Below are 20,377 nucleotides of genomic sequence, written 5' to 3' on the forward strand. Positions count from 1 at the left end.
TTATGGAAGATAGCGTATTAATGCTCAAACTGATAGTGTTTGTAATACAAATAGGTTGCTAAAAACTGGTTTAGTTCAGTTCCCTTTGGCACAACATGTGCTCAGCTGTTGGAGTGAGCTGACTACACCTTATCATAGGAAACCTTTGAACTGACCTATGACCAGCAGACAACTGAAACATAGTTAACTCTGGACCAATGAAGACCTCTCAATGTTATCTGTGTACATAGTGACATAAGTGTTTTTTTTTGTAAACTGAAGCTGCACATAAGCAAGCTTCTCTGGACCATTTCTCTCCAATTTTCTGACTGCATAACTACATGGACCTGGGTGTAGGTGATATGCTAGCAAATATGTACTGTATTCGGTTTTTATACTTTCCTGCTTTATTGTAAATCTTTTAGGCGCTATGATGGCTTGCTGTAAATTCTGCTATATTTTGCAATTAAATATGTTTGTGCATTGGAACCACAATAATCGCATTAGATAATGTTTATTGGCAAGTGATAAAATTAACTTAATACAGTGCTAGGTGCTATTAATTTATAGGCTTGTATATGAAACCAATGGTTCAGTGCCCTATACTAGTTTGAAAAAAAGCTTTAATTTTTACTTGATGTTTGAGTATTTGTATTGCATTGAGCTACCTTTGTTTTACTTAGTCAAGGAACATCGAGCGGACATAGCTACGTTGCAACAAAAATACGTTCTCCATATATCAGCTGCTCTTGCCCACTGTTTTTAGTCACTAGGTACTTTTTTTGTTTTTCTGCCAGATTAGTGTACCTGTCAGGACATTAGTACACTGGGGCATTTTATATTAAATGCAGGATATCTGTTATAACGCACAAATATTACCTTTTTCGGGACAAAAATATTGAAATGAACTTCAATCTGTAGAGACTGCATTCTGTAAGGCATTATAGATTTACCAAGAGTCTAGAATGTCTTAAGCTGGGTACATACTGATACATTTATCATGCAGATTACATGATAAACGGCCGTTTAATCAGATATCACATTAGTGTGTATGCTCCCACGATCAAGTTTTACAAAAAAACATTGCATCTGTTGACTTGGTTTTCTAAAATTCCTAAAAAATGGCTATCAACAAAGGAATGATGTTGGGAAAATGTGGAAGCGTGTACACACACACAACAACCAGTATAGGCAGATCTCTTTAGAGTGTGTACAGAGTCACAATCTTTTCAGCAGATGGTCAATGAGATCAATTTTTACAGATCTGAAGGAAAATTGTGTAGGTTGTGAATGCATGAATCGGCATTCTCATCTGGACTTTCAGTCACTGGTAAAACCATTACAGAAATCGTATCTGAAGTCATTTTCGATAGTTTGTACTAGAGATGAGCGCACTCGGATTTCTGAAATCCGAGCCCACCCGAACGTTGCCGATCCGAGTCGGATCCGAGACAGATCCGGGTATTGGCGCCAAATTCAAATCTGAAACTGAGGCTCTGACTCATAATCCCGTTGTCGGATCTCGCGATACTCGGATCCTATAAATTCCCCGCTAGTCGCCGCCATCTTCACTCGGGCATTGATCAGGGTAGAGGGAGGGTGTGTTAGGTGGTCCTCTGTCCTGGTAGATCTCGTGCTGTGCTGTTTAGTTCTGTGCCGTGCTGTGCTGTGCTGTGTTCTGCAGTATCAGTCCAGTGGTGCTGTGTCCTGTGCTCTGTCCTTCAGAGGTCAGTGGTGCTGCTGGGTCCTGTGCTGTGTCCTGTGCTTCTAAGGGCATAGTTATTTCCCCATTATTCCCAAGTTTTTAAAAAATAAAAAAATTTAAAAAAAAAATATATATAATTATAACCAAATTTGCAAAACCAATCCAGCAGTATAAGTCCATTGGTACTGCAATATTACCAAGTTCACACATTCTGCAGTATCTTGTGCTACATATAATGGAGACCAAAAATTTGGAGGATAAAGTAGGGAAAGATCAAGACCCACTTCCTCCTAATGCTGAAGCTGCTGCCACTAGTCATGACATAGACGATGAAATGCCATCAACGTCGTCTTCCAAGCCCGATGCCCAATCTCGTAGTACCGGGCATGTAAAATCCAAAAAGCCCAAGTTAAGAAAAAGTAGCAAAAAGAGAAACTTAAAATCATCTGAGGAGAAACGTAAAGTTGCCAATATGCCATTTACGACACGGAGTGGCAAGGAACGGCTTAGGCCCTGGCCCGTGTTCATGACTAGTGGTTCAGCTTCACCCACGGATCTTAGCCCTCCTCCTCCTCCCCCCCCCCTACAAAAAATTGAAGAGAGTTATGCTGTCAGCAACAAAACAGCAAACAACTCTGCCTTCTAAAGAGAAATTATCACAAATCCACAAGGCGAGTCCAAGGATGTTGGTAGTTGTCAAGCCTGACCTTCCCATCACTGTACGGGAAGAGGTGGCTCGGGAGGAGGCTATTGATGATGTAGCTGGCGCTGTGGAGGAACTTGATGATGAGGATGGTGATGTGGTTATTGTAAATGAGGCACCAGGGGGTGAAACAGCTGATGTCCATGGGATGAAAAAGCCCATCGTCATGCCTGGTCAGAAGACCAAAAAATGCACCTCTTCGGTCTGGAGTTATTTTTATCCAAATCCAGACAACCAATGTATGGCCATATGTAGCTTATGTAAAGCTCAAATAAGCAGGGGTAAGGATCTTGCCCACCTAGGAACATCCTCCCTTATACGTCACCTGAATAACCTTCATAGTTCAGTGGTTAGTTCAGGAACTGGGGCTAGGACCCTCATCGGTACAGGGACACCTAAATCCCGTGGTCCAGTTGGATACACACCAGCAACACCCTCCTCGTCAACTTCCTCCACAATCTCCATCAGATTCAGTCCTGCAGCCCAAGTCAGTAGCCAGACTGAGTCCTCCTCAATACGGGATTCATCCGAGGAATCCTGCAGCGGTACGCCTACTACTGCCACTGCTGCTGTTGCTGCTGTTAGTCGGTCATCTTCCCAGAGGGGAAGTCGTAAGACCGCTAAGTCTTTCACAAAACAATTGACCGTCCAACAGTCATTTGCCATGACCACAAAATACGATAGTAGTCACCCTATTGCAAAGCGTATAACTGCGGCTGTAACTGCAATGTTGGTGTTAGACGTGCGCCCGGTGTCCGCCATCAGTGGAGTGGGATTTAGAGGGTTGATGGAGGTATTGTGTCCCCGGTACCAAATCCCGTCGAGATTCCACTTCACTAGGCAGGCGATACCAAAAATGTACAGAGAAGTACGATCAAGTGTCCTCAGTGCTCTAAAAAATGCGGTTGTACCCACTGTCCACTTAACCACGGACATGTGGACAAGTGGTTCTGGGCAAACGAAGGACTATATGACTGTGACAGCCCACTGGGTAGATGCATCCCCTTCCGCAGCAACAGCAACAGCTGCATCACTAGCAGCAACTACAAAATGGCTGCTCGTGCAAAGGCAGGCAACATTGTGTATTACAGGCTTTAATAAGAGGCACAACGCTGACAACATATTAGAGAAAATGAGGGAAATTATCTCCCAGTGGCTTACCCCACTTAGACTCTCATGGGGATTTGTGGTGTCAGACAATGCCAGTAACATTGTGCGGGCATTAAATATGGGCAATTTCCAGCATGTCCCATGTTTTGCCCACACCATTAATTTGGTGGTGCAGCATTACCTCAAGAGTGACAGGGGTGTGCAGGAGATGCTTGCGGTGGCGCGCAAAATTGCTGGACACTTTTGGCATTCAGCCAGTGCCTACCGCAGACTAGAGGCACATCAAAAAAGCATGAACCTGCCCTGCCATCACCTCAAACAAGAGGTTGTGACGCGCTGGAACTCCACCCTCTATATGCTGCAGAGGATGGAGGAGCAGCAAAAGGCCATTCAGTCCTACACAGCCACCTACGACATAGGCAAAGGAGTGGGGATGCGCCTCAGTCAAGCGCAGTGGAGACTGATTTCCGTGTTGTGCAAGGTTCTGCAGCCATTTGAACTTGCCACACGAGAAGTCAGTTCCGACACTGCCAGCTTGAGTCAGGTCATTCCCCTGATCAGGCTGTTGCAGAAGCAGCTGGAGAAAGTGAGGGAGGAGCTGGTAAGCCATTGCGATTACACCAAGCATGTAGCTCTTGTGGATGTAGCCCTTCGTACGCTTTGCCAGGATCCGAGGGTGGTCACTCTTTTAAAGTCAGAGGAATACATTCTGGCCACCGTGCTCGATCCTCAGTTTAAAGCGTATGTTGTGTCTCTGTTTCCGGCGGACACAAGTCTACAGCGGTGCAAAGACCTGCTGGTCAGGAGATTGTCCTCTGAAGAGGACCGTGACATGCCAACAGCTCCACCCTCATTTTCTTCCACATCTATGGCTGCGAGGAAAAAGCTCAGTTTTCCCAAAAGAGGCACTGGCGGGGATGCTGATAACATCTGGTCCGGACTGAAGGACCTGCCAACCATTGCAGACATGTCTACTCTCGCTGCATTGGATGCTGTCACAATAGAAAAAATTGTGGATGATTACTTTGCTGACACCATCCAAGTAGACATGTCAGACAGTCCATATTGTTACTGGCAGTTTGGAAGCCCCTGTACAAACTAGCTCTATTTTACCTGAGTTGTCCCCCCTCCAGTGTGTACTCGGAAAGAGTTTTTAGTGCAGCGGGGAACCTGGTCAGTGAGCGGCGAAGGAGGTTGCTTCCTCATAACGTTGAAAAAATGATGTTTATAAAAATGAATAATCAATTCCTCAATGAAGTACAGCACTGCCCTCCAGATACTACAGAGGGACCTGTGGTTGTGGAGTCCAGCGGGGACGAATTGATAATGTGTGATGAGGAGGAAGTACACACTGTAGGGGGAGAGGAATCAGAGGTTGAGGATGAGGACGACATCTTGCCTCAGTAGAGCCTGTTTAGTCTGTACAGGGAGAGATGAATAGCTTTTTTGGTGTGGGGGCCCAAACAAACCAATCATTTCAGCCAAAGTTGTTTGGTAGGCCCTGTCGCTGAAATGATTGGTTTGTTAAAGTGTGCATGTCCTATTTCAACAACATAAGGGTGGGTGTGAGGGCCCAAGGACAATTCCATCTTGCAATTTTTTTTTTTGCATTATATGACCAATCAACAGTCGTTTGCCATGTTCAAAAAGTAAAACCAAATTTAAACAAATTCAAGAAATTAAACCAAAAGTAAAATGCCCTGTCATAATTTAAAACAAGAGGTATTGACGTGCTCTAAAACTACTGTATTGTTGTTTATATTTTATAAACACTACACTTGAAAGCTTGAGTCTTTCAATAAAAAAGTAACTGTCCATTGCACGAATATTTGCAACAGGGACAATTTTAGGGTTAAGAAAGTCAACTAATAACACTTCGACGCTGTCTGTCTTTATAAACACTACACTTGGAAGTTGGAGGAGGTATTGTGGCCCCGGCACCAAATTTACTACCGGGGCCACTCCACTGTGCAGTCCATATTTAGGTGTATCAGATATTAAACAACGGTGACAGTTGATGCCCAATTTTTTAATTATATTGTGGCCTCGGTACCAAATTGTGTACCGGGGCCACCGCACTATGCAGGCCATACCCTTTTTTGGTGGAATTCTGACCCGTGGAGGGTTTTTTAATTATATTGTGGCCTCGGTACCAAATTGTGTACCGGGGCCACCACACTACGCAGTCAAGATAGATAGATGCGTATCATAGATAAAGTACATTCAGTGGTGTGGGGCAAATTGAAAAATATTCAAAATGCACTGACATTATCAAAAACAAGAGGTTGTCACACGCTAAAACTCCAACATGTATATGATGGAGAGGATGGAGGAGCAGCCGTATGTGCAGTGTAATGCAGACCTGTTGAAGGTTTTTTATATATTTTATTGTGGTGCCCAGTGCCCACTCCTCTACGCAGTCCAGGTACATTTATTGGTGCGAATCATACAAGTTGATGGTTTTCTTATTATATATATTGTGGTGACCCACTCCTCTACGCAGTCCAGATACATTTATTGGTGCGAATCATAAAAGTTCAGGGTTTTTAATATATATATTGTGGTGACCCACTCCTCTACGCAGTCCAGGTACATTTATTGGTGCGAATCATACAAGTTCAGGGTTTTTAATATATATTGTGGTGACCCACTCCTCTACGCAGTCCAGATACATTTATTGGTGCGAATCATAAAAGTTCAGGGTTTTTAATATATATTGTGGTGACCCACTCCTCTACGCAGTCCAGGTACATTTATTGGTGCGAATCATACAAGTTGATGGTTTTCTTATTATATATATTGTGGTGACCCACTCCTCTACGCAGTCCAGATACATTTATTGGTGCGAATCATAAAAGTTCAGGGTTTTTAATATATATTGTGGTGACCCACTCCTCTACGCAGTCCAGGTACATTTATTGGTGCGAATCATACAAGTTCAGGGTTTTTAATATATATTGTGGTGACCCACTCCTCTACGCAGTCCAGATACATTTATTGGTGCGAATCATAAAAGTTCAGGGTTTTTAATATATATTGTGGTGACCCACTCCTCTACGCAGTCCAGGTACATTTATTGGTGCGAATCATACAAGTTGATGGTTTTCTTATTATATATATTGTGGTGACCCACTCCTCTACGCAGTCCAGGTACATTTATTGGTGCGAATCATACAAGTTGATGGTTTTCTTATTATATATATTGTGGTGACCCACTCCTCTACGCAGTCCAGATACATTTATTGGTGCGAATCATAAAAGTTCAGGGTTTTTAATATATATTGTGGTGACCCACTCCTCTACGCAGTCCAGGTACATTTATTGGTGCGAATCATACAAGTTGATGGTTTTCTTATTATATATATTGTGGTGACCCACTCCTCTACGCAGTCCAGATACATTTATTGGTGCGAATCATAAAAGTTCAGGGTTTTTAATATATATTGTGGTGACCCACTCCTCTACGCAGTCCAGGTACATTTATTGGTGCGAATCATACAAGTTCAGGGTTTTTAATATATATTGTGGTGACCCACTCCTCTACGCAGTCCAGGTACATTTTTTGGTGCGAATCATACAAGTTCAGGGTTTTTAATATATATTGTGGTGACCCACTCCTCTACGCAGTCCAGGTACATTTATTGGTGCGAATCATACAAGTTCAGGGTTTTCTTATTATATATATTGTGGTGACCCACTCCTCTACGCAGTCCAGAAAGATACCTCGTTGCAACGTTTTGGACTAATAACTATATTGTGAGGTGTTCAGAATACACTGTAAATTAGTGAAAATGCTTGTTATTGAATGTTATTGAGGTTACTAATAGCATAGGAGTGAAAATAAGCCCAAAAACTTGATTTTTAAACTTTTTATGTTTTTTCCAAAAAAAATCCGAATCCAAAACCTTGAATCCGAACCGAGACCTTTCGTCAAGTGTTTTGCGAGACAAATCCGAACCCCAAAAATAATGAAAATCCGGATCCAAAACACGAGACCTCAAAAGTCGCCGGTGCACATCCCTAGTTTGTACCCAGCCTTAAGCTAAACAAAACAAACTTTTTTACACCACCTCAAAGATCACAGTAAGTCAGTGTTTATGCACTACTTTTATTAGCACAGTAAAGTAATTTAAATAATAAGGTTTTTTTATTCTTGCACAAAAATTGGAATATATGCAAAATGGTTGTTCAGTGCGACTATGAATGAGCATGTCCACCATGTTATAGCATGTGATAAAATAGGCGCTATTGCATCTTATAGAGTGCACTGGCCATGTTTTAATTCAGGTTTGTAAAGAATTATTTTACCAAGTACATTGTTAATTGAGGTCACTGTTCTTAAAAGTCTCTTTTCCAAAAATAATCAAGTGACCTAAAACAATGCCATTTTGTAGAAGCGTATTCTCGGCTTAAAACATTACAGGCCGACTGCACTACAAAGAATAAGCTACTCCAAAACGTTTTCTTAAAAACATTAGTATATTTATAACTTACAGACTTTCCTGATGTTGGACTTTGTATTCTCATCCAGAGCATTGACTCAATCACATATTTGACATGTAGTTTCCTCTGTCTCTTTGTTTGTCGCAGTAAGACGCAGACAAGGATGTTTTTCTTAGGTCCAGAGCATTGTTCTCGGACATAATATTGTATCAACCAATATGATCAGACTACGAGACCAGAACTGAACACTTTGTTCATTTTTAGAGGTAGTACCATGTTTTAAATATTTATCCCTGGAAATCTTTAACCCTGAAATTATCCCTTCTTTACAATACATATCAGCTGCACTGAAACATTCAGCCTCAGCAGCAGAGTCCTTAGAAATTAAGTTTAAAATATTGGCAACTATTTTAAATACAGCTATAAAGAAATGTGTGTTCAATTTTAAAATACTCCCCTTCACCTACATACAGATTATGAAAACACAGTGAGAACAGTTTGCACTACACAAAACGGAGCAATTTATAATCTTTAAAAATACACAGACATAGCTAAAAATATGGTCATTTAAAAATGGGATTAGCTGTGACCAATGTAAAAATTTGTCCGGTACCAATGTCTAATAATTCAAGTTGTAGGTTCATATTAGTTATTATGTCAACAAAGACACACAAGTGTAGAACAAGCGAACAATTGTTCTTCTTTCAGAGGACAATTAAGCAGTTTGATTAAAGAGCAAGCTACATACAAATGCACCCCAGATCCTATTCTATTGTAAACCATATGTTATATTCAATAAGAGGTATGTAGTCCAGAACCTCTGAATGATGGCACACTTTCAGAGGTAAACTGATCCCCTTAATTATGGACACAAACTAAACAGGTCATGTATCTTACTTAACACAGTCCGTTTGTATCTTACAGGATCATCATCTTTTATTTATAGAGAGCCACAGATTCGGCGGCGCCAGACAGTCGGCATACAAATACATAAATACAAATACACGTAAGCATAACAAGAAAAAATAATAAACATAATAAATATGTGGTACAAAACCCAGGTATGCTTGAGCATTTAGAAGTAGCACAAAAAAACAAGTACGAATTCTGTGTGTATAAGTAAACAATCAGCTTAGCATTCACATAAAGAATTCAGCATAGGACATCACAGGGGTAAACGAGGGAGACAGAAAACAGACATGAGACATAGGGTAGAGAGAACCCAGCCCATGAGAGATTACATTTGCATTTTAATTAGTTACGAAACATGTATAACATACATGTGTCTAATTAGTGTGAGTAATTGGCACCTGTTCTGGGAAAGGTAATCAGGTCCTGGTCTGTCTATGAGGGAGTGTGGATGAACCTCATAACTATCCAAGGAACAGCGCTGCCCATCAATACAGACATTGCTAAATGATGCATTACTGCCCCATCCCCAGGAATGCTCCCACACATTCTGTATATCCCCTACTAGTATTAGCACAAAAAATGAATTATTTATAAGGAATAATTAAATGTTTGATGGAAAAATGCCCATGCACAAAATACATCCAGCCTCTCGAAATTACAGCATAAAGAGCCTATCTGTTCAAGAGCATATTTGACCTTTTTAAAGCAATACATAACAATATTCCAGGCAGTGTGTGGATTCCTAAGTCTTTTATGTTCTCCTTTCAAAGGAGGAATATTGTGGGTTGATTATTGATACATGGCATTCTCCTTATGTAAAAAAAAAAAAAAAAAAGATTTTCTTATAAAAACCTGCTGTTTGACAAACCCTACAGTTTACACAATGCCTTCAACAGTCCTTATTGGAAGGTCACAAGAGAAAGGCATTAGCAGACACCCAGCCTGTCTATAACAGGTGAGCACCAAGTGGCATGTCCTATTCACCAGCGAATTTGGTGAATTGGGCATATAAAGTAGGTATAACCCTATGTTTTTATTTTAATGCTGAACTAACACCTTATACTACATATGAAGGTTTGGTCACAGTTCTTCAGGTGAGACCTGATTGCTGTAGAAGTTTTTTTGGGAACGTTTTTTTAAAACACAATGGACATGCACACACAGATGCTATTTTATTATAAAGCATCCATTTCAGATTATTAAATATAAATAAACTGACTGGAGTACGATTATGATCACATTCAGCAGTAATAATATTTTGTGTAGTATAATACTTCATGCTAACTGCAAGAATACCAGGCAGAACGTGAAATGACCAGTAGCAATGTGCGATTTAAGTAATTTTCAGACTGAGAACTACAAATAAAAACATACAGATGATGTTAGTGTTACAATCTGCTTTTCTTTTATGTAAGAATATCCCTAAAATTGGTTGGTAATGTTATCAGCACTGAAGACAACACACATATCAAAAGTGATGTGTGTTCCACCAAAAAATGTTTTGGTTCTCTCATTTGGGAATGGTTTAAACGTTGTTATATCGTGAATATCACTGCAAAATGTTTTTATTACCTTGTGCAAGCAGCAACAACTAATACTTGAGCAATAAACATCACTTGCAATCGCACTATAGTGGAATATTTTAACAGTACCCTCGATAATATAAATGTGTGAACCACAAGATACTCACACAAAACAATAACTACAATTTTATAGAAATAGATGCAAATTAAACCATACTGTATGGTCACCACACACCCTATTTTATTTTCTGTCTCCATGTTACCCAATACTATATATCACATGTGGTGGGTACCTTTGTATGATTTTGCGGTTCTTCAGGAAGGAAAGTGTCCGTATGGACACAGGATCACGTCCCTCCACATCACTACCTCCATCTTCTGATACTATTTCAACATATACAGATACATATGGAGGTTTAATACTTTTCTACTGCCAGATTAAAGATACATAGGGATTTTTGCCCTTTAATAAATTGACCCCATTTCCTGGCAATAGCTTTCCCAAGCTTTTTTTTATTTTTGCTAAGTGGAACTTAAAGCCTAAGTTAGGGTTTTGGTTGTATTGCACACGCATCAGCTGCACCCCGCCCCCCAAGACTGGCCCAGCGAAGCAGAAGGTTAACACTCTGGACCAGCATTGCTGAGGATCACTCAGCTGCCGTGGTTATACTTTAATAATAGATTGTGGCAACAGGTGATTTTCTACTGCTGTGATAAGAGTCGTTATTAAAATACAGTGATAATGCTGATTTTCTAAATACACACATTATCTTTCTATGTATGTCACAATTTTCCTGTGATTCATAGGGTCTGGCTACAAAGTCCTATACTGAGAATACATACACCAACCATTCTATTTGAAGGACCAATAAACCGTACCATTTTTTTCCCTTTTAATAATGGTGTAGGGTAGTTGCCATGGTTAGTTTATGGGGAGGGGGGGGGGGTCCATTTGGAATTAATGGTACTTTGATATATACAGTATATTTACTTATGGGTTTATGTTAATCAGTAACAAGAGGAAATTGGTATGTCACATTAATTGAAGTGCACACTGGGGATCTTTTAGTGCATTAAGTTTGCAATGTTGCTGAAGTGAACCTTCAGCTGGGACTTGGAGGAATATAACGGAATGTGGCCGATAAGTCTCCAGTGGGAGAGCATTCCAGAGCTCTGAGTAATGAGGGATAAGGGCTATATATGAGGTGGGTAGTGTTAGAGAAATGTCCAGACAGAAGGCCATGCTGAGAGGAGCAGAAAAGGTGCTCGGGTCAATATGTAGGAGTGAAGAAATATAGAGGAACGTAAAGCTTTGTATGCAAGTAAAGAATGTGGTAAATTATCCTAAAATTAGACAGAGAGAGGAGAGAATGGTCCACTGTGTAAAACGCTCCAAAAGAATTACTATGAAATACTGCCCTATAGATTTCGCCATATGTAGGTCGTTGTCAATTTTCATAAAAACAATTGATGTGGAATGAGGTGTGCGTGATTCAGATTGGAGGGTCAAGTAGCATATTGGTATCAACAAATTCAGTTAGTTTTTAGCAAACATTTTTTTTTATTTTTTTTTACCAGCAAATAACAATCAAGAGAATAAAGAGAGATGCTGGATATAAGCAATATTGTCAAGATTGTCTCCTACTTGAAGTGTTCAGGAAATGTACCAGAGGAAAGAGTTGAGTTAAGGATTATGGATAGGATAGGTGATAAAGTTGGAGACACAGATCTCCAGAGATAGGAGTCACAACTACCAGTTGTACAAAGACCTCTTCAGGTATGTGGGTAAATGAGAGCACAGTAAGGAGGACGACAACCTGGAAACAGGAATAAGAAAGTGACTCAGGGGCATATTTAATAAAGCACGATAGTGCTTTTAACGGATAATTAAGGTCCCACAGTGTCCTCCGCAAATTTATTAAGGGGGCATCGCAGCAGATATCATGGATATCTGCTGCTTTGCACTCCTCTTCATTTTTGGGAGCAGTCACCATTCAACAGAATGGTGACTGCTCCTGGCCGCAATCTAACAAGTCCCGAAAAAACATTTTTTTCGGGAACTTGTCATGTTAATGTACGCTGGCGTACATGAGGAAATCTAATGCTGTCAGCTCTGCTCCGGAGAGCAGAGCTGGACAGCGCATGTGTGGAGGGATCACATGATCCCTCCCTGTCACTCACAGCTCTCTCTCTGCAACTATCATTGCAGAGACAGAGAGGGGATCTGTGTGCACATGCGCAATTGAAGAGTAAGGAGAAGACCCGAAGACAGCGCTTCCGAAAAGGCAGGTAAGTATGATTTTTTTTTTCACAGAAACAGCAGATTATCGGGACTGCTGTTTCTGTACTCTGGTTTTGATAAATTTGAGAAATGAATCAATACTTATCCGTCCGATAAGGATTGATAACCATTTCTCTATTTCAACGTTAAATGATAAATGTGCCCCTAAGATTTTCTCTAAGAGTGTATTCTGGTTTGTTTAGAAAATAATCTGCCAAATTGTTTGTGTTTGTTAAATTATCTGAAATATGTTTGCTTGGATGAATTAACGCATGACATGACAATTGTGTAATCTATATAGCTAGACCTTCAGCAGCCTCAAAATAATGCAACCTTCAGAGACATTACGCTAAATATCAGATGCTATAATAACACTTTTTTCCATTTGAAATAAACTCTATAAAATTGTGGAGTCTAAGGATCCTGATAAAGCAATAAACATGTCACACAGGCTCAAAGGATCATCATTTCCTTCAAGTTTTGTTTTCCTATTTGAACTGTCAACAGGGCATGTAGCAAGCAGCAGATGTGTAGTACTACAGTAATGCATGAAGGCCCATGTACACCCAACTTATTATTTGTTACACAACAGGTCTACGGTAGCATTCTCCGGCCAGTATGACTGGTTTGAACTTACATTTTCCCTTTTACTGTAGTATGACCAGATTGGAAGTGATTACAAGGCATTCAACAATTGTATTTGCAAGAAAGGTTAATCGGGCAGCTTTGTTTTTCTTTGGTTACAGAAAACAATACATAGAAAACTCACCATAATACATGTGGGATTTCTGGTAGAACCCACCCAGGTGTAAGGCGACAAAGTCTTCTACATTTAGCCAAGGACCCATCTTTAAGTGCAATGTCATTAGAGACGAGTTCAGGATTTGTGCAAATTAAATCTTAAAGATCGTGCCAAAATCTATTTTCTCAAATCGCACTGATTCATTTCTATTAATAAAACGGAGAGCACTATAAGTGTTCAAGCCAGTGAACTACCATTGGAGCAGCAGGGCCCATGGAGATAATGGGGCCCTCTGCATGGGGAACTAGCGAGCTGTGGGCCCCGGTTTCCTAAACCCCACTTCTCTGCACTGGGCCCCACAGCTCACTAGTTCCACCTCTGATGATTCTTAAATTTATGACAGCAGCATCTTAAACAAGTGTCCAAAGTGCTTGATAAACATAGTTTTCCAACCGAAATATATTATACAACTGCCGCCATAATCCTTCTTTGGTTAACGCTATCTTGGGATGGTGATAATGGAAGATAATCAATGGAAAAATGCTTTAATGTTGAAATAAAGTAGTTTTCTCAATTGTGTATTTAACTTTTTTTAAAAAATAAAAATATTTGTATCCTTTTTTTTTACAATTTGCATTATTTATTCTTTTATTACTGTAACTGAGAGTCCAAATCTGGGCTTTCAGTTCCACTTAGCAGCCCTGAATTTGTTAGCTGGGTCATGTATGTACAGATCCCTTGAGACTGGCAAAAAAGGCAAATTACCCTCTTACTACTCCAGGCCAGAATAGCCAGGACAGTCACTGAGCTGCCTCAGTGAGATTTTATAACAAATCATTGTAATAGGCAACTTTCTATTATCATAATAAGCATAGAAGGAAAATAGCCCTATTGCCATACATTAACATATAGACCTATATAAGCTGTGAGATTTAAGTACTGCAATTTTCCAGCAGCACTAAAATATATTTATTAAGGCAAGAGCACAACTAAATCTGAAAAAGATATACAGTTCAAAGCTCCTGTGTGACACCACCCTATATAATAAAGGATAATTGGGAATAAAATGTGGGAAAGATGAAACTATACAAATTTAAGGGTGTGCAACATCGTAGCCAAAGAAATCAAAGCAAAACACACAACAAAGTCAATAGTTATTACTGATCCCCTTGAAATCCCGTTTGATGTTGTGTTGCAAACCACCTGTCAACAAACACAAACCCCAACACTTTATCCCACTTTTCAGTTGGTATAATAACTTAACTCTGTATAGCAGCTCTTGAGGATAAGCAGGTCATAATGTAACATTACAAAATAAAATCAGTGCAGACCCTGCCATTTTAATGTGTTTGAATGGTTAATAAGTTACCTTGATTTAACTGGCTTCCAGCAAGGATACTTCCATAACTTCCCCAATAGATCACCCTGTAAGTTGTTTCTTAAAGACCAACCTACAAAGCTGTCAGTAACTTAGCAAGTTACAATGTGTTGTTCAATGCCCAGCAGGAGCAAAGTAAAGTCATAAATCACGCTGATCAATCAAAGACGTAATCTACAGACACTGGTGGCCACAACTCACAGCAGTCAATGAAGCGTGGAATGAACTGATCGCAGGTTACAGGCTGCAATAACTACACCGAACACTTACATATGACGTCTTTTGAATGAAACAACGAAAAAATATATTAGGAAAAACACTATTGTGCACGAAGTAAGATTTTTCTATAACCGTAGAGCGCCGACGTTGATAGATGCCTTTTGTTCACATAGGCGAGTGACAGACATCTAAATATAGGAATATCATTGGCCAATTTTAACCATCTTCATTTTATGGAAGCAATTGGTAACAAATGCATACTTACCAGGAAAGCGATCACTGGCTAGGTCTCTGCCTGCCTGGAGCACAGAATGAGGCAGCTGCAGGACGCGCAGTGTAATGCTAGAGATAGGTGGAGCCTGGATTTATGTCAGAAATCAGCATTTGTAGTAGAAGAGGTGGGGTGAGCACTGCCACATACTCTCCATTCCAACCCTCAGGATGACATCACTCAACATCATCCCACTCCCTCAGTAACCTCTGCGGTGCTGGCTGTCACCCATTGCTGCTACCTAGTCAGGTGCTTTTAAAACGCTGCTCGAGGGGAAGAAATACAGCACAATTAAAAATCTGCAATTATATAAAAATGACATATTCACAGAGCATGGGAAAATAATGTAGGAAATAAGGTGCAGGTACACAAATATGCTAATAATCCATCAGACCACGATTACCGTCGTTTCTGTACGGAAACGGCCTTTTTTTACATGGTTCTGGCATCTTTTATTAACATTACTATGTAGCAAAAGCCTAATGTAGGAGATATAATAGATATCTCCTTCATTAAGCTAAGTTTTATTATTCCGCAGTCTCCATAATTTTCAATGGGAATTGGAAACTGCATAGTGGGGCTATTTAACAAGCTCTTCGGAGCTTGAGCTCTTGGTTAGCGCCATCTGCCGATCGCGCTAATCATTCTACCCTATTTAGATCCCTCACCTTAACTTCCTGCTCTCACCTCCTGTTACTATCACTAGCGCATGTGTGACCTTAGGTCACGCTACTTTGCAATAATGACCGGAAAGGAGAGTAAGACTCTGGAGTTTTAAAGCAAGGTAAGTCATCGCTGGGACATCTTTCTATCGGATGCACTGTCCTAGGATTATTTTTACATAAATTAATCTGAAATGACACCCTCTGTCTATATTGCCCCTTCATTACTTCACTCACCTCTAGTGAACACTCATGAACTCTTTTCCTATTTAAATTCAATAACTTTAACAGCGTCACCCTGTCACAAGAAACCAAAAAAACACACATCTTACAATCATCTTTCCTCCCTTTCTTCCTCCCTGCTTCTATTAGCTGGTGATATATCACCTAATCCAGGTCCCCCTGAATTTTCCCTCACGCATATATCTGAACGCTACAGAAATACAGCAAACCTCAAATGCATCACCTGTCTCCCCTCTCTTCCAAAGTCCTCTAAATGTGCCCTTTGGAATGCATGTTCTGTTTGTAACAAACTTACCTCCGTACACAATATCTTCTCGCAAACTCAAACTCAATCTTTAAAAAACTGAATTAACAATATTCCCACCCAAAAACGGAAGCCCGCAAGCTCGCTGCCTAGGTGTAATCCTTGACTCACAACTATCGTTTATTCCCCACATCAACTCTATGTCTAAATCATGTTACATACATCTAAAGAACATTTCCAGAATTTGCACATATCTCACACAAGACACCGCAAAAACTTTAATTCATGCACTCATCATCTCCCGCATTGACTATTGCAATTCCCTCCTTACTGGTCTTCTCAAAGTCAGACTTGAACCCCTACAATCTATTTTGCACGCAGCGGCTAGATTGATTTTCCTTGCAGACCGTTCTTCCTCTGCTGAGTCACTCTGTCAATCTCTACATTGGTTTCCTGTATTTCATTGAATCCAATATAAAATTCTACTAAGATATAAGGCCGTCAACATAATTGCACCGACAAACATTTCTTCACTTGTCTCAACATATCTCCCAACTTGACACCTCCGTTCTGCACAAGATCTGCGTCTCTCTTCCACTCTCATCACATCCTCCCATTCCCGGTTACAGGACTTTTTTCGGGCTGTACCCACTTTGTGGAATTCCCTCCCTCGCACAGTAAGACTTTCCTCTAGTCTTCAAACCTTCAAGCGTTCTCTGAAAAGCCACCTCTTCAGGCAAGCTTATGATATTCCTCAACCACCATCTTAACCTCCCTAGGTTACCCTATTACCACGCTCTACACAGCTAACACAAGACAACAACCCTCTGACCTACATTGCCACACACACAGCCCACTTAATACTTTTACCTTTGCATTCTACCTGGTCCATTGTGCAATATGATGTAGCACTTGCCCTTGTGTTTCAAACTCCCATTGTCCCATAGATTGTAAGCTTGCGAGCAGGGTTCTCTTACCTCTCTGTATGTATTACCCAGTATTGTCTTATTAATGTTTGTTCCCAATTGTAAAGCGCTGCGGAATTTGCTAGCGCTATATAAATAAATGTTGATGATGATGGTGATGATTGAATTCCTCCCATGGAAACCAGCTCCTACATGTTGTAATTACCCGCACATTACTGGCATTTTAAAGAGGATCTGTCATTCGGTAATTGTATTGCTTTATTATATAGTGTCTTGTGCACTATGTAGTTAGCCAAAAAATGGATTTCTTTCTTTATGCGCTATGCTGTCTCTTAGGCCAGCTTCCTGCACTGTGAGCATAATGCAAATCGGATTGCTTGACTCAGAGGATGAATGCTCAATCCTGGGCTGGCTGTGTAGTCCGGGTGAAGTTGGTCGTGGATAGAACATAGCGCATACAGAGCATTCTAGATTGAATCTTCCAGGTGTTCTGGACTAAATGGGTTTTGGTGGGAACCTCATTTTTTTTGCTAGCTACATAATATACTCTATTTGGTCAAACAATAAAATTACTTCAAAGGACCTGGTGACAGTTTCACTTTAAGCACCAAGTTCCTGTCGCATGAGCGCTATTATATTCTAAGAAAGTGTGTGTTAAAAGTGTGTCACTAGCCTAAGCTGGGTACACACTACGGGTTTTTGTCCAATAATCGGCTCAACCAGCCGACATACGACCACTTGTTCGAAAGTCGGGTCAGTGTGTGTGTAGTGAAACGATGGTTGAAAGTCTGCTCATATAGACGATTATCGCCTCATTTGGTTGGTCGTACTGTTCAATTTTTTCCGTTCAATTACCTAACGATCATGTAGTGTGTATGCACTCATGCTTACGATCTCCATAGAGTTTACAGAGTCGGGCTCTTTTCAGCCGATGTTAGCACTGAATGTCAGAGTGAATAAATGTAGAGAGTGCTGTAGAAGGAATAATTACTTCGTTCTGAGACAGAATATTTTGTTTCAGAGTCACAGAAGCTAACGAAATTCGTTATGACATGTGAATAGTTATAACAAGGTGGTTTTAATCAGTGTGACAATGTGACAGTAGTGAATGAATGAATATTGTGCTGTCATTCTCCGGACTAGAGGACCAGATGAAGAGCACAAATCTGAAGGTAAATCGTGTCAGTGTGTAAGCATGAATCGTCAGACTGTACCCAGCTTAAGGCTCATTTACACGAGGTGCACCTTATTAACATCATACACTGAAACGCCTTGTTTTGGGATCATTGATCCACTGTTAGGGACATTTATTATGAACCGCATTTTAAACACAATCAATTTCATTCTTTAAATCATAGATATATAATGTAGCTCCTAATGTAGGTCATCTGGGATCCTTTCTTTTTTCTAAAATATTTTTATTATGGATCACAATAGTACAACATATGTAAGCAATAAGGCATAAAGATATGGTAATAAACATTGTGGTAGACAAGAATGGCATCACTGGAATAGGCAAAAATATAATTTAAAGGGATACAGAAGCATGTATAGCTAGGGCCATCTTAACAACATTATGGGCCCCCGGGCAAAGCAGTGCACCGGGTCCCCTACATATATAGATATATATATATATATATATATATATATATATATATATAGAGATACAGATATAGATATATATATAGAGAGAGATTGAGATAGATAGATGTACTTGCTCAGTGACCCTTGAAGGTTTTTTTTGCAGGTTTTTATTTTTGCACGATTATTTATTCTAATTAAGAGCCCTGCCTATGGGGCCCCCTTGCCCGTGGGGCCCCCGGGCACCTGCCCATCGTGCCCAATGGAAAAGATGTCCCTGTCTATAGCGATGTAAGAGTCAGATAGCAATCCAAAATTAAATTTTTTTAGGTTTAACTTTTCCTTTCTAAACGTAAGGTTGTAGTCACATTGTCATCTGATGACATGCAAGTAAAGTAATACTGCGGTCTCAGAACAAAGAAGAGACAAGGTGGTAGAACCTAGTTTGGGGCGTAGCCCACAAGTCATATGATAATAGGTACATATCACAGTTAGCAGCGTGACATGATTAACCGGTAACAACGTATAGGGGTCTATTTATGACCCTTCGGTTTTTTCAGTTGAAACTTTTCAATCCTTATCTCTTTGATAAGGATTGAAAAGTAACGGCAATGTATTAAAAAAAACATCTCAGGGACAGCAGTGCCGATAACCTGCTGTCCCTGAGAAGTGACTCACCAGGGTATCGCAGTATTTTCTCAATGTTGAAAGCTGCGGTGATCTTCTCTTTTCTTTTTTTTTTTTTTAGTGCGCATGCGCCGTCCGAAAACTTGGTGCATGCACACTAACATCCTGGACGTCAAAAGGTACATCATGCGACAGGGAGAGATCACATGATCCCTCCACACATGCGCTTTCCAGCTCTGCTCTTCATAGCAGAGCTGACAGCGGCGAAATATTTCAATTATGTTAATGTATGCCAGCTTCAGATGGCGCCAGCTTCAGATGGCGTACATTAACATGTAAAAAAAGAGAAATATTTCACTGGCCACACTTTGATACATAGCGTTACTGAGCACTCCCCATACACTGTTATGGGGAGTGCTCAGAAAAACGCTAATAGAGGCAAAGCAGCATATATCTGAGATATCTGCTGCGATGCTACAATAATACATAATGATTTACCGGTAAAGCCCCGAAATGTTTGTTTTTCGGGGATTTACAAGGGGGGATAACTTTGATAAATAGGCCCCATAATGATGAACAATGCAACAAAAAACAAAAAACTCACACAAACCCAGAGCAGACAGCGATCCGTCCTTGAATGAGGGAAAGAGTGTTTGGGGCCGTAGAAGAAAGTGTAACATCAGTGCTTGCCCTTCAGATACATAACAAGTAGAGGAAGTATAATTTAGAGGACAATGGGGGCGTGGCCTGCTAAGAGTTGCAGAAAATAGCAAGTAATGTGTTGAAAATTCTTTTGAATAGCCTGTTTAGTGGTCAACAGTTGTGATT

The 20,377-nt window shown here is 40.3% G+C and overlaps 2 protein-coding genes across 3 annotated transcripts in view; both read right to left on the bottom strand.

Moving 5' to 3' along the window:
* CSRP2 (cysteine and glycine rich protein 2) overlaps positions 1-15,369 on the bottom strand; it is a 33,031-nt gene extending 17,662 nt beyond the window's left edge. The window contains exon 1 of one of the 2 annotated variants that reach the window (XM_075209563.1): positions 14,768-14,787. The gene's annotated coding sequence lies outside the window, so the exon portion shown is untranslated. Of the gene's footprint in view, positions 1-14,767; positions 14,788-15,260 lie in introns of those variants that run through there. The other variant, XM_075209562.1, reaches the window with a different exon arrangement.
* E2F7 (E2F transcription factor 7) overlaps positions 1-20,377 on the bottom strand; it is a 340,183-nt gene that overhangs the window by 294,551 nt on the left and 25,255 nt on the right. The window lies entirely within an intron of this gene.

This window comes from Mixophyes fleayi, chromosome 4 (genome assembly GCF_038048845.1).
Source record: "Mixophyes fleayi isolate aMixFle1 chromosome 4, aMixFle1.hap1, whole genome shotgun sequence".
Taxonomy (NCBI): Eukaryota; Metazoa; Chordata; class Amphibia; order Anura; family Limnodynastidae; genus Mixophyes; species Mixophyes fleayi.